The following is a 15,684-nucleotide window of genomic DNA, read 5'->3' as shown; positions in this document are numbered from 1 at the left end:
TTAAATACAATATATGTATACATATCTATTCAGTTATTTTGTTGCACAAGAGGAATCGGACTTTGAAATAATGTACAATTAACTTGTGAAGGAAATCAAAAATGAAAGCGGACAAAAACAAAGGGATTAGAAATGCTATGTTGTGTTTCACACTCATTTCCCAGAGTTCTTTTGCTGGGTGTAGCTGGTTCTATTTACTATTGAACAAATGGAACTGATTTGGTTCATCTCATTGTTGAAGAGAGTCACATCCATCAGAATTGATCATCATATAGTATTGTTATTGAAGTATATAATGATCTCCTGGTCCTGCTCTTTTCACTTAGCATCACTTCATATAAATCTCTCCAGGCCTCTCTGAAATCATCTTGCTGATCGTTTCTTACAGAACAATAATATTCCATAACATTCATATACCACAATTTATTCAGCCATTCTCCAATTGATGGGCATCCATTCAGTTTCCAGTTTCTGGCCACTACAAACAGGGCTGCCGCAAATATTTTTGCACATACAGGTCCCTTTCCCTTCTTTAAGATCTCTTTGGGATACAAACTTAGTCGTAATACTGCTGGATCAAAGGTTATCCACAGTTTGATAACTTTTTGAGCATAGTTCCAAATCATTCTCCAGAATAAAAAACCATTACCATTGTAAGGATCAAATAAGACAATATTATGGAACTGTGCTTTTTAACCATAAAGTGCTATACAAACCTAAGGAATAATTATTGTAATATTCTCTTTAAAATGTAATGTTCTCTGTTGAGGTTTTCTTGGGATCTCTGGAGGCAGCCTTTGTTTCAGTTCAGTAATCACAAGTGCAGCCAGGGATTAAGGTCCATATCCTTTATTGTCCCTTTCCAAGTCTTGTCTCCTTTCCTGGGGCCTGATTAGCTTTCTTAGAGGCTTATCTCTCTCCTTGGTTCCGAGAGCTTGAGCTCCTGCCATTAGTCCTTTGTATTCTCTGCCTCTGCCAGCTTCTCGAGGTCCTCCTGAATGTGTGTTGGTTTCTGTGGGGGAGGCAGGAGGACCACCACCATGGTCTCTGTCTTCTAGTTCTGCTTCTGGCTGAGTTTGTCAGAGTTTATATGGTCTCTTATTAAAGGTGTGAATCTTGTCGAACTATAGTAAGTACTAAGTCCATGTACTGAACTAGAGAACTGTTAAGCACCATGCTAAATAACCATTGTCTCTATCAATTCCACTGACTTAGCACCTTGTTTCAAGTTCTGGCCCATAACAAATTATGACTATCAATAATTTTTTATATGTTCAGTGGGAAGTTTGAGATCGTATTCTTACAAAATTAATAATTAAGCTCACATTTCTCTAGTGTTTTAGAGACTTACCAAGTGCTTTTCTCGAAATAACAAGTAGGAGATTGCTTTAACATTTTTGAAAAATCAGAAGATGGAAGGTCAGAAGAGTGAATCACAGGGTTTGTTGAGTCATTTGCAGAATAAGAGAGTTGGACCCAATGTATCCAATGTCTGCAAATATCACTTCTAGCTCTGAATCCTTTGTTACTAGATGGTTGGTATAGTTATTATTATTCTCATTAGTTGAAATATGAAACATGTCCAGAGTAATAAAATATCTTGTACTGGGCCATACATCTAGCCAGAGTCAGAGTCCACTTGAGTCTAAGGTCCCTAAAAGCAATGGCTTTTTACCACCTTACCATGATTGGACAGATTAAAGAGGATGATCTATAATTGATTAATGATTTGGGTTCCAAGTGGCCTACCCAGCTGAGGGAGGAAGCTGCTCCTTCCCTCCCTGTCATGACCTAAATGTTTGGGGAACTGGTAGGGGAGGAGGGGGGAGGTGAATAAAAAGGATGGAGATGCTAGCTGAGGATCAGGGTCGGGCTTCCTCCCTGAGAGGCAGCCGCCCCAGAGCCCCACCGGCCTTGGGCCAGCTCCCCCGACTATCTCCTTTTATGTCCAAAGGGGCAGAGGGAACTCCCTGGAAGGAAGCCACACTTCCCCTCCCTGTCTCCCCCCACCCCCCAAGTGAACAATGCTGCATTTCCTCCTGCTGCCTGGACTAAGGAATCTTCAGCCCTCCCAGGTCCCCCTGCCTGGCCTGCACTGTCTCTCTAGGGGCAGAAGGTCCTCATCTGGTCAGGCCTGCCCAAGCGCCAGGCTTCCCTCCTCTCCTGTTCAGCTCCTGTCTCCAGCCAGCAGGTCAGAAACAATAGCCTTAGAGGGGAATGTTTGCCCAATGAGACCCAAAGGCCTCTGGCTGGTGGGAGGGGGGTGGAGAAGCGGGGAAACCTGGCCAGGGCCCAAGGACAGCTGGGTGGGGAAGGAGGGCGGAGGGAGGAAAGAGGCAAGGATGGGGAATGTGGGCCTAACCACATGTGATGGAAGTGGGGGTGGGGGGTTCCTCTCAAAGAATCTGCCTGTCTGCAACCTCTGGTCATAGGATTTTATTGTAGGAAGGAACCTTTGAGATCATCTCTTCCAACCTGCACATTTTATATAAAAGAAATTAAAATCCAGAGAGAAGTCAGTTGCCTAAGACCAGATGGAAGTTAATGACAGAGCTGAGACTTTACCTCGGGACTAACTCCAAATCCAATTTTCTTTCCATTACACTGTTCAGGTATAGTCTATGGGAGGCCAAGTCAACATTTGTCTCTGTTTGTTCTTCTTAAAAACATTAGGACAAGGAGTAAGACTAGAAGTGAGAACAAGGCTCATAGACCTAATATCAGGCTAAAACTCTGAGGGTCTCCTGCTCTCTCATGAGGACCAGGCAGACAGCTCTTGTAGCACCTAACAGCCTACACACATAGTCCCTAAACTTTTGAATATATGTCACGTAAACATATGCCCTACTAGCTTATGAACAAGGTTCTTCCATGGACATACATCAGATACATTCATATATACATCTCATATTTATATATAATATGTCTTATATATCATATTCATTCACTCATGAAAATATATCACTGATATCAATCTTGAAATCCATAATATGTTCTTAGGCAGCTCTCTTAAATAATTTTTGTACTTTAAAAATACTTTGGTACATTTTTATACTTGTGTGCAGCTCATGTAGTTGTATAATGTGCAAACATATACCTCCAAAACATTTATTTTACATCTATTATTCTCATGGGTCACATATCCAAATCCAATAAAATTATATCAAAAGCATATAGATCTCATTTCCGTGGATCACACACATAGAAACTTAATATATACAACAATCAATTTACAGATATGTCAATTACCAAAAATAAAAATGATAATAATAAAAAACAAAATCCCTTTCACACATAGTTCATGCCACAGATTATAGCACTAGATAAATAAGATACTTACATCTTATATTACAGTTTATTTCAAGCTTTCTTTTCCATTATCAGAATTATAGAATTACAAAAGCTAAGAACTGCAAGAGACCCCAGACATTGTATAGTTTGGTCCATACCTAAATAAGTGGTTATGCGAGCTCCTCTCAAAGGTCTAAAAATCTATCTCTCAAGTCATTTTATTCCACTTTTGGAAAAGTCTCATTAGGAAGTTTTTCCTTACATGAAGCCCAAATTTGCCTCTTTCCACAACTTCTCCCTATTTCTTCTAATTCTGCTCTACTGGGTCAAGAAGGTCAACAGATCAATTAAGTACATAATAAGCCAGATACTGTGCTAAGTGCTGGGGATACAAAGAAAATCAATAACAGCTTCTGCCCTCAAAAAGCTCACCGTCTCATAGTGGAAGATAACATGTAAACAACTAACTATGTATGTAAAAGATAAAGACAGGGTAAATGGAGATAATCTCAAGCCACTGGTATTGGAATTTAGGGGGTATTTAAAAGCTTAGCAGAAGATGGGGTTTGAGATGAGACTTGAAGAAAGCCAGGGATACCTGGAAGCAGAGATGAAGAGGAAGGGCATTACTGGAGTAAAGGACAGTTAGAAAAAGCCAGGGAGCGGTGGAGTATCATGTGAAGAAACATGTCACTGTATCATAGAATACATGGAGAGAAGAAAAATATAAGAAGACAGGAAAGTAGGAAAGGGTCAGATTTTAAAGGACTTCAAAGCCAAATGGGAATTTATATTTGATCCTGGAGGTAATAAGAGAATCATCACAATTATAGGATCAGACCTGGACTTTAGGAAGATCAACTGACAGGTGAGTGGACAATGGATTGAAGAGAGGATACACTTGAGGCAGGGACTGGCCAGAAGGCTATGGCAATAATTATGACATGAGGTGATAAAACAAAACTCACCCCTCTTTCCCGTAATGTCTTTCAAATACATTTAGATACTGAATGTATCCTCTCTATATCTCTTTCTTTAAAATATACATCCTAACCAAGCTCTTTCAACTTACCCACCCACAGTGATCACCAGTTCATTCATTGCCACTTTGAACCCTCCCAAATGAAGAGGACTTAAGAAGAGAATGTATTATTATGACAATCTTATAGATATGAAAACTGTTAAGTAACTTGCTCAATCATACATCTGGTAAATCACAGAAATGGAATTTGAACACAATTCTTGATTCCAAATCCTAAGCTCTTTATACTATTCCATGATGCTACACACTGATCATACATGTCTTTATACACACACATACACACACACACATATGCATAATCATAGTCTGCTGGCAACTCAGACATATAGGCTAGAAGGAAGGAGATTTGGCTCTGGGTTCAGAGGGACAGACCTTACTCCATCCCCCATCCCCAAGGACCACAGGACTCAGGTAGCCAGAAGACTTCCTCTCTGGAAGGAAGGAGTCATCAAGTGTCAATGCCGGAGGCCAGGAAATTGTAGCAGACACCAAACCAAACCAGTCCTCCTCCCAGCTCAGGTAATCAGGCTTCTCCAGGATTCGGATTGACAGTTTAAATGTTTTAATTCTGTTTCCAAGGCTCCCTTCCCCCACAACCCCCTATACTGGCTTTCTCCCCAAACCACTCTCAAAGGATATCCAGCCGTAATTGGACACATGTTGCATTACCCTGAGATTAGACAGGTTACCGACAGGGGACATGAGCAGCTGGAAAGGAACAATCTACCTTATGGACTTATTTACCTGATTATATAGTTTATTTTATAGAAATTGCTTGAGTGTTCAAGTCTCCCCCAGGCTGGGGTGGGGGTGGGGGTAGGGAGTGAGCACCATACCCAACTCTCAGGACAAGTGGTTTCTGTCTAATGTACCTAAATTTACCAAGATCATTCTCCCTCCCCCTGCCAACTTCCCATGTGACTCCTAATTGGAAAGAGTTTTGTTCCCATTAATTAAAAAACACTTAAGAAGATTAGAGCATGGAGTGTCCAGCCGATAGATTTCTTTGCCTCCTTTCTCAGGTGAGTGATTGTGAGGAGGGGGCTCTGGGCAAGAGACCAAAAGAGAATCTGGTCCTAAAGCTATGGTCTGTGTCTGATGTGATGATGTGATGATCATTATTTCTCTCTGGGACACTCCGTACTTTCTTTCCTCTTAGACCTAAATAGATCTTCAGAATCTCTCCTCTCTCTCCTCCTAAGAGACCTTCTGAATGGAGCCTGTGCATTCAGAAAAGATTTAATACATCTTGGGAAAGTTGATGACGCTTGACAATGCACATCAGCTTCCCCATGGAGAATCTTTTCTTATGAATTAGAATTTGCCTCCTAAGCTAATGGGCAGCTAAGACATGGAGTCAGGAAGATTTATCTTCCTGAATTCAAATCATTTTTTAAAAAAATAACCTTTTTATTGACAGAACCCATGCCAGGGTAATTTTTTACAGCATTATCCCTTGCAGTCACTTCTGTTCCGATTTTTCCCCTCCCTCCCTCCACTCCCTCCCCCAGATGGCAAGCAGTCCTTTACATGTTGAATAGGTTACAGTATATCCTAGATACAATGTATGTGTGCAGAACCAAACAGTTTTCTTGTTGCACAGGGAGAATTGGATTCAGAAGGTATAAATAACATGGGAAGAAAAACAAAAATGCAAGCAGTTTATATTCATTTCCTAGTGTTCTTTCTTTGGGTGTAGCTGCTTCTGCCCATCTTTGATCAATTGAAACTGAATTAGCTCTCTTTATCGAAGAGATCCACTTCCATCAGAATACATCCTCAAACAGTATCATTGTTGAGATATATAATGATCTCCTGGTTCTGCTCATTTCACTTAGCATCAGTTCATGTAAGTCTCGCCAGTCCTCTCTGTATTCATCCTGCTGGTCATTCCTTACAGAGCAATAATATTCCATAACATTCATATGCCACAATTTACCCAGCCATTCTCCAATTGATGGACATCCTTTCATTTTCCAGCTTCTAGGCACTACAAACAGGGCTGCCACAAACATTTTGGCACATACAGGTCCCTTTCCCTTCTTTAGTATCTCTTAGGGGTATAAGCCCAGTAGAAACACTGCTGGATCAAAGGGTATGCACAGTTTGATAACTTTTTGAGCATAGTTCCAAATTGCTGAGTTCAAATCTGACCTCAAACACTTACTACCTGTGGGAACCAGGACAAGGCATTTAAATTTCTTTTTGTCTCAGTTTTTTCTTCTATAAAATGAGCTGGAGAAGGAAATGGCTAATCATTTCAGTATCCTTGCCAAGAAAACCCCAAACAGGGTCACAAAGAGTCAGATATAAATAAAAACTACCAAACAAAAACAACAACAACAAAATAAGTGAAGGTTGAAGCCTTGTCTGTTACATAAAATTGGACAAGGAAGCTAGGAGGCAAAGTACAGAGAGCACAGAGCATTGAATTATGAAAACCTGAGTTCAAATATAGCCTCAGACACTTATTAGCTGTGTGACTCTGGGTAAGTCAATCTATTTGTCTCAGTTTCCTCAACTGTAAATTAAATTTGAAAATAGCACTAACCTTACAGGGTTGTTGTTAGGATTAAATGAGATAATATTTGTAAGATGCTTGGAATATAATATTTTAATCAATGCTTATTCCTTTCCAAATCATATTGACCCTTTCTGGACCTCAAATTTTTTTCTGAAAAATGAGAAGGTTGAATTTGGATAAAAGGTTCTTTACCTGAAATTAATGAATTTGTTTTGTTTTTTCCTTTTTAAAATTTTGATCACTGTATTTCAACATAACTTATTTTGTGCATCTAGAAACATAATTCTGAGAAGGGGCTAACAGGCACCAGACTGCCAGAGGGGTCCATGTCACAAGCATCTCTAGCCTAATGACTACTTAGGACCCTTCAAGTTCTAACATCTCTTTTCTTATGTCCCTCCTAGTTCCTTTTTCCTATACTCTAACATCTTGGAGTCTAAGAACTCAACATTCTATGATTTTATCAACTTTGCTTTAAAGCATGATGGAATTTTGACTGGGTGTTTAGAAGTGATAGGATCAAAGATTTAAAACTTTAGTTCATCAAATCCAATGAAAATTGGGGCCCAGAGATAATAATGAATGACGTGCAGGTAGTACGTGGCCAGGTTTGGAAACAAACCTCACACTAATTATTATGCCATTCTGCCCTTCATCCACTGGAATTATTTAGAAGTCCTTGACAAATGCTCCCTTTTATACCCTTGTCCTAAAGAGGCAGTATATAGAATGGTGGATAGAATGTGAATCTTGTTAGGGATGGGAGTTGGGTGTGAAGAACTTGTTCAAATCTTATCTCAGATGCTTACCAGTCATATAATCAAGGAAAAAGCTACTGATTTTTCTTTTCTTTTTTTTAATTATAGATTTTTATTTATAAGATATATAAATAAGTAATTTTTCAGCATTGACAATTGCAAAACCTTTTGTTCCAGTTTTTCCCCTCCTTCCCCCCCCCCATTTTCTCCCCCACATGGTAGGTAGACCAATACATGTTAAACATGTTAAAGTATATGTTAAATACAATATATATATACATGTCCATACAGTTATTTTGCTGTACCAAAAAAAAATCAGACTTTGAAATAATGTTCAATTAACCTGTGAAGGAAATCAAAAATGCAAGCGGACAAAAATAGAGGGATTGGAAATGCTATGTAGTGGTTCACACTCATTTCCCAGAGTTCTTTCACTGGTTCTACAGCTGGTTCTATTCATTATTGAACAAATGGAACTGATTTGGTTCATCTCATTGTTGAAGAGAGCCACATCCATCAGAATTGATCATCATATAATATTGTTATTGAAGTATATAATGATCTGGTCCTGCTCATTTCTCTCAGCATCAGATCATGTAAGTTTCTGCAGGCCTTTCTGAAATCATCCTGCTGGTCATTTCTTACAGAACAATAATATTTCATAACATTCATATACCACAATTTATTGAGCCATTCTCCAATTGATGGGCAGCCACTCTGTTTCCAGTTTCTGGCCACTACAAAAATGGCTGCCACAAACATTTTTGCACAGACAGGTCCTTTTCTCTTTTTTAAGATCTCTTTGGGATATAAGTCCCTATTGATTTTTCTTTAGCTACCCTAGACATCTCTAGCAGGACTAGTCTTGATATTACGTGTGTACAGCACTCAAAGCACCATATAAATGTGAATTATTATCATCTCACAATCCTCCACAATGACTTCAAAGGTCAGCAGGAACATCCAAGAGTCATCTTATTCCTTTCTCCTGCCTTCAGTCAGGAAGCAAGTACTCTCTTTTTGTGAAGGTATATGGTTTTTAACCCCCACCAGCAAAACAGTATTTGTCTGCCCAAAAATCTCTTTGTAATCCAGTGGTATAAGATCAAAAACAGTATAGGAAGTAATGGAAAAATCTACTGTTTGTGGTTGATGGACTTTTGATCTCAGATTTAGCCTTTGCTTTTGGAGAGGCCAGACAGTTAACTTGGCATTACCAACTATTCACATTAATGGTACCCATCCCCAGTAGTATCAGTAATCAAAAGTTGGCCCCATTTCTATTCCTATCAGTGAGCAAATGTAGTTTTCTCTCTTGAAAAGAAAATCAGCCTCTCTTGGATTTTTCTACAACCTTATATTTAATTTCAAGCTCTCAGATTTCCTTGATTTCCCCCAGAATAGAATACCTGGGGGATTAATTTAATCAGGCTCTAAGAATGGGCCCTGTCCTAGGCCTTATCTTATCCTATCCCTTCATACAGCCTGCTTTTGCCTGCCTTCTAGTTCTCCAAGTTCTGGGAGAAATACAAGAAATTGGAAATTAACCACTTCTCTAGAAGGCCAGCTTAAGCTGCCACTGATTCTCTTCAAAATCTTAGTCAAAGAAGGAAAGAATTCCAGAAAAGTTAGTTGGCAAATAATCTTATAAGGTTCAACACTACCATGGCTATTGTTGAGTTTTCAAGCTCTAAGAGAGAATATTCAAGCTGGAATGGCCCTCAGAACACAAAATAATAGAGCTAGAAGGAACCTCAAAATCATCTATGATACAAATATGATATGTACAAAAAGGGGCAAGAGACATCTGAGGAGGAAGGGGTCTCTGAGATTTCCTTTGGAAATCAAAGAAGTGACCACAGAAAAAGTAACAAGAGCTGGATCTTGAAGAATAGGTAGGATTTTCATGGGTAGAGTGAAATAAAGGACATAACAGGTTGAGTTCAAAGAAAAACAAGCTTTGGTAGGAGAAGAAAGGAAAAAAGAGGGAGTGGGGAATATTGGTAGATTGGGTTTTGAGTGGCAAGTAGATATAACTTAAAATAGCATCAGCATTACCCCTACCTAGAAGCAGCTAGGTGGTGCAGTGGATAATGTGCAGGGAGGAAAGAAGACCTGAGTTCAAATCCATCTACAGATATTTCCTGGCTGTGTAACTCTAACCTGTTTCCTCATCTATAAAATGGGGATAATAATAGCACTTAATTCCCAGAATTGTTGTGAGTGTCTTTAATAAAGTAAGGTGATGTTTTTAAATGTATTTGGCACTGACGCTTAATAAATGCTTGTTTTCTTATCTGTGAGTGTAAGAGAACAATGCTCATTCTCTGAATTTGGAGATAAGTGAGGAGTTAGGCCTGGACTGAGTCACTTGTGGATGTTACAGGGGGCCACATCACTGGGCTAGGAGCCAAGAGGCTAGTTCTGTCACTCAGAACTTGGACAAGTTATTTTCTTCCTTGACACTAAATTCTGACATCTGAGAGAGCAAGAATCTGAAAGATCATCTAGTCCGATCTCTTCATTTTACAGATGAGGAAAATGAGGCCCAAGGAGGTGAAATGAGTTGCTTAAGATTCTACTAGTGATATTTGACAAAAGTAGAATTTTAATGATAGTCCTCCAATTCCAAATCTAGCACACTGCCTTCCAATAAGATCTTGTCTCATCCTGATATTCTATGGTACTAAACTGTCCTTGGGATAGGAGCCCTGGGAAAAAGGAATCTGGGGAAAGGAACAAGGTAGTTTCAGGTCACACAGAGAGTAAATGTCTCACCAAAAAACAAGACTTAAGTAAAAGGAAAAAAGAAATAAAGGTCTGTTTGCCTGAGGCCCTACAGAAAAGATCCTTCATGTGGAAAGCTGTTCTCCCCACTTCCCTCCTCCCCCATATAAACTCCTCTCTGGTGACCTCAGCGCTGATGTATCCCAGTCGAACTCTGGGAACAGTAATAAAATGGGTTCGTGAGGAGAGAAAGAGTGATGGCTTTCTAGAAGCCTTTCCCCTCCCCCCATGCCATCCCAGGGGAAGAGGAGAAACTCACATTACTGGAAGATGGATGGCCAGGGGGGCTCTACCCCAGCCAGGGAGGGAGGTCACTGCAATGGGGCTCCTCGAAGTTCAGTCTTACCCACCCCCATTCCCCTTTTCCTAAAGACCACTCAGACCTGCAGAGGGGGGGAGGTCAGCTCTCACTCAGCTGCAGATACAGCAGGGAGTGCTAGAGAGACAGGCAGGCAGGCAAACAAAGGAAGCTGAGACAGAAAGAGAAGCAGTCAGAGACATAAAGAAGGGAGAATGAGGGGCGAAAACAGAGAGAGGGGGAAAAGAGAGAGAGAGAGAGAGAGAGAGAGAGAGAGAGAGAGAGAGAGAGAGAGAGAGAGAGAGAGAGAGAGAGAAAGAGAGAGAGAGAGAGAGAGAGAGAATCTGAACCATGATGGTAGTTCTCCCTTCATACTCATAGGGTACTTCTTTGTTAGAGCTGGAAGAGAACCTTAGAACAATAGAATGGTAGAACACAGAAGACAGAATGTTTGATCTGAAGGAAACTTTGAACGTGGAATGTTAGAACTCGAAGGGATCTTGAACATGGAATGTTAGAACTCGAAGGGATCTTAGAATAAATGGAATGTTATAATTGAATATTGAAGACAGAAGAAACCTTAGAGGTGATCTAATCTAATTTCCTAAATTTACAAAGCAAGAAACTGAAGCCAGGGGAAGGAAAATGACTTTCACCATAACTACTAAGATTTAATGACAAAGCTGAGACTGGAACCCGGCTCTCCTGCCAGTTCAGAGATTTTCCCACTATACTATGAACTATAACTGGTGGGCTGATTGTCAGTTGTCAACTTTACATTGAGAATAGACTGGCCATAATGATAATTCACAAGCATCTGTGTATAAGCTTTAGTTTACAAATGCTTTGCTTGTGTAAGTGCAGAGACCAAACTCAAACCCAAATCTCCTGGCTCCTCATCTAGCAGCCCTCTTTGCTGTGATGCCTCTCAAGAGATAACTGGAAAACAGGATTCCTCTGCCAGGCTGCTGTGTCTGGAGCCATGTGCAGGTGCATATTTATTAGCATTCTCCAAAAGCTTGTAAGCATCTGCCTGCCTGGGCACAAGACAGAGCAAGGTAGCCAGACTACTACTCATTGGAACAAGTCTCAAAGGCAATATTAGCCATCCTGGTGCTTGGAACTTGAGGCTGCTCTTTCTTAAGTCTCCATGCTTCAGAAACTTCAATCTTGACAATTCTTTAGCTCACAGAAGGTGGAGGATAGAGAATAGGATAATGTACTTTCAAGGCTGGCCAAATCAGCCCAATGAAAAAGTCATGTGAGGGATCTGAGCTGTCAGGCCATAGTTTGAGGGCACATTGATAAAGCAGAAAAGATCACTCTCTGACTTCCTGAATCAGAAAATCTAAATTCAAATCCTACCTCAGATGATTAATGTCCATGTAATCTTAGGCAATTCACTTATCTGCCCTGGATTTTTAATCTCTTCATTTGTAAAATGAGGGGAGTGAGCTAGATGGTTTTTGAGGATCCTTCCACCTGCAAATCTCCAATCCCATGATAATCCTCAAAAGTGGGCTAGAGCTAATTTGTACCAGCTTTTGAACTGGTTGTTAAATTTTCACTGTGTGCATTTGCACCTTGGAAATTGGCAAATGCTACAAATCAGGGCTTGATTTAGCATTTTATTGGCTGCCTAGTTTTAGAATATAGTTGAGAAAATGTTAATAATTTAGATTAAATTTAAAAATATATGATGTATTTTCAAAGAGCCAGTTGTTAAGCATTTACTAGCATACTCCTTATCCTTATCCTTAAAACAGAATATTCCTGGGAATGAGCAGTAAAGGAGATTTGTCTCTAGGATGGTCTCCCCAAATTTGGCCCTTTGGGCCAGCATGGAATGAGTTCTAAAGTCTGTGAATTTTTCTTGTATATGAACTTCTTATAACTACAAATAGTCAAGCAGAAGATAGGTCAGGAATAATTGAGATACGTTTCTCCAAGGTCCTTTCCACCTCTGAAATTCTATGTTCTCATATTTTATGGTCTTCAATCTTCTATGTTATATGTGCTAACATTCTATGTTTTAAGGCCCCTTCTAGTTTCAACATTCTATGGTCTCTGTTCTAATATATTATGTTTTAAGAACCCATTTAGTTTCAGCATTCTATGGCCTACGTTCTAATATCCTTTTCAGTTCTAACATTTATCATACCCACTAGTTTAGTTTGTGTTTGTACCCATCTCTATAGGCTCCTGTCTTTGCTGCAGATCCATCTCATTTACATGTGTATTGCGCCTGCCGCCATGGGTGCTGGGGTCAATTGAAACTCAAGAAAAGGGAAGAAATTTATGCAAAACTGTTGATTGCATTTGTATGTAATGAAATCATCCAATATTCATCTGACTATAGAATCTAATCTGAAAGGAGAACTGGAGGACATGAGAGTCACTGCAGAGCAGTAATGAGCCTCGGTAGTGATTAAAAAAGCACTTGAGCTTTCTGAAAATCCAGGCAGAAATAGTGTCTAATCAACACTGAATATAGGAGGCAGAGATTGGACTGATACATTTTGCAGAGCTTGCCACAGAAAATGTCTGTGAGCGGTAAACTCTGACACACCATCCGTATTCTGTTTTATACAAATCTGGGAAGCGCACAATCAGGCGAATGGCTCATCCCTGCACAAAGCAATCTTAGTGTCTCTTTTGGATCACAAGGAGCCCAATCACATCTATTTTGAAGAGTAATGTTGGTTTTTTAACCATGTCAAGAGCTTGTCAGAGTCCTAAGAGTTTTTCTCCCTGCTGTTTCTGTGGAAGGTTGTGTTCCCAGCAGGCCAGCCTTGGGGTGGGAACAGCAGGGGGAGGAGGTATCTCTGAATGATCTCTGGGCCACAGAATATCTCAAATCCCAGTTGTAAATGTGCTTTGGGCAAAACATAAGACTACAAATGTTAGAATCTTAAAACATAGTATGTTATAACATGGAACATCGTTTATAGAACTGGAAGGGACCTTAAAACAAAGCATATTGGGGAAAAAAGATTGCCAGTGGTCAAAGGCACATTAAAATACAGAATGTAAAAATATACAAGATCAGAATTGGAAGAGATGCTAGATCAGAGAAGCAGCATGGTGCAATGGAAAGATCAGTGGACTTAGAAGCAAAGGACCTAGATTTGAATCCTCATCCTGCCAATTACTACCTATGTAACCTCAGAGAAGTCATTTTACCTGATGATCCTGTTTCCTCTTATGTAAAAAGAGGGGCAGGGGTTAGCTGTCCTCTAGACAGAATCTCATTAATCTCAGAATCTATTAATCTAGAATCTTAGAACAGAGAACATTCTATTTGGAAGGAACATTGGAAAATTCTTTAGCGTTCTATAAAAATTCTGAGATATTTTTAGATCTAAGCCTCTTATTTTTCAGTTGAGGGAACTGAGGCCCAGAAAAATTCAATGACTCATCCAAGGTCACATAGTTGATTACTGGTTTAAAATTTAAAGATCCACGCTTCCTTACTCCTGGCACAATGTTGTTATTTCTCTCCCCACTCTCTCTTATAGCATTCAGAGAAAGAACACTAATTCACCAACTGAAAGGATTGAACCCAGAACTTTTTCCTTATTAACAAGATGCTTTCAGCACTAGCCTGTCTGCTGGCCATGGTGCTGATTCGCTTAGGTTCCATTAGTCCCTTTTAGTACTTGGATGCTATAGAAAATAAAATCCAAATAGAGAACTCCACTTATACCAGCTAAAACACACGAGACTCATCAAAACATAAAATGTTAGTGACAAAGAAAGAAAATATTAGAGAATAAGCATTAGAATATAGAAAGGGAAGGATCTTCACAGAGAAACTATTAAAACAAAACACAGGATATTAGAGCTAATATTAGTACCAGGTAAAAGATGTCAACCTGGAAAGAGATAACAATCATGTCTGCAACCAACTCTACTAACCAGTTACTGACATGGGTATAACAAATAGGTTTATACTGTAGTTTGAGTTTGCAATAAAATAGAAGTCTAGAAAAAGATTTGGTGAAAGGCATCAGAGTATAATAGAAGGAACAATGGAATTGAAATCAAAAGACTTGAGATTGAGTTATTAGGTGTTTGAAATGCAGAGCTGGAAAGTTAAACAGATCCCATAACCAGGAAAAAACATGGGACAAAATATTATCCCTGAGGAGACATTCGGGAGAAGAGGTGACAGGAAAAACAAAACAATAATTATCCTATTGCTGTATCATTGCTATTATTTTTATGTTAGCATTATTATGCAATAATTATTGTTAATAATACTAAACAATTAAAACAATAATAACAAAAAATCAATCAAGAAAGTTCTTCTGAGGATAATATAACATGGCTGTAGTAAAGTCATTTCCCTGATCTGGACCTCAACTTCCTAATTTGCAAAATGAAAATAACAGTATCTGTACTACCTACCTTACACAGAGTTGTGAGGATAGCATTATTAAATGTACTATTGTCAATTCACTCTGATCTTGAGTTAACAGTCATTACCAATGTGTTAAGGTTAATCCATTATGGAAGATCATAGAATTTAGAGTTGAAAGGAATCTGAGAAATTTGCTAGTCCAACCACTCATTTAAAATAAATGTGTGTATGCATATATACACATACACATATTGTTATTCTAAACATAACAAACATCAACAACTATGGGCATTTCCAAATACAAAGAATAAAAAAAGAGAACTGTGCATAAAAAAGTGAATCTTTATCATGTACAAGTTGGGATTTTTATCAAATAATAAATTCAATATGTTAATTGCAAACATCTTGCTCATCTATATCCCTTTTGAACTCAATCTGTTCTAACTTCTATGCATTTTATTAAATTCTTCATTGATGCTTTTATCATAATTTTTGTTTCTGCTTAACCACCACTTAATTCTTCTCAGCTCCTACCCCAAAATTTCACCTTCTCTTATAACAAAAAGAAACAAACAAACAAACAAAAAAACAAAATCATAGTCAAGCAAAGCAAATTCAGAC

Source organism: Antechinus flavipes, chromosome 2 (genome assembly GCF_016432865.1).
Source record: "Antechinus flavipes isolate AdamAnt ecotype Samford, QLD, Australia chromosome 2, AdamAnt_v2, whole genome shotgun sequence".
NCBI lineage: Eukaryota > Metazoa > Chordata > Mammalia > Dasyuromorphia > Dasyuridae > Antechinus > Antechinus flavipes.
This window is presented reverse-complemented; position numbering follows the sequence as displayed.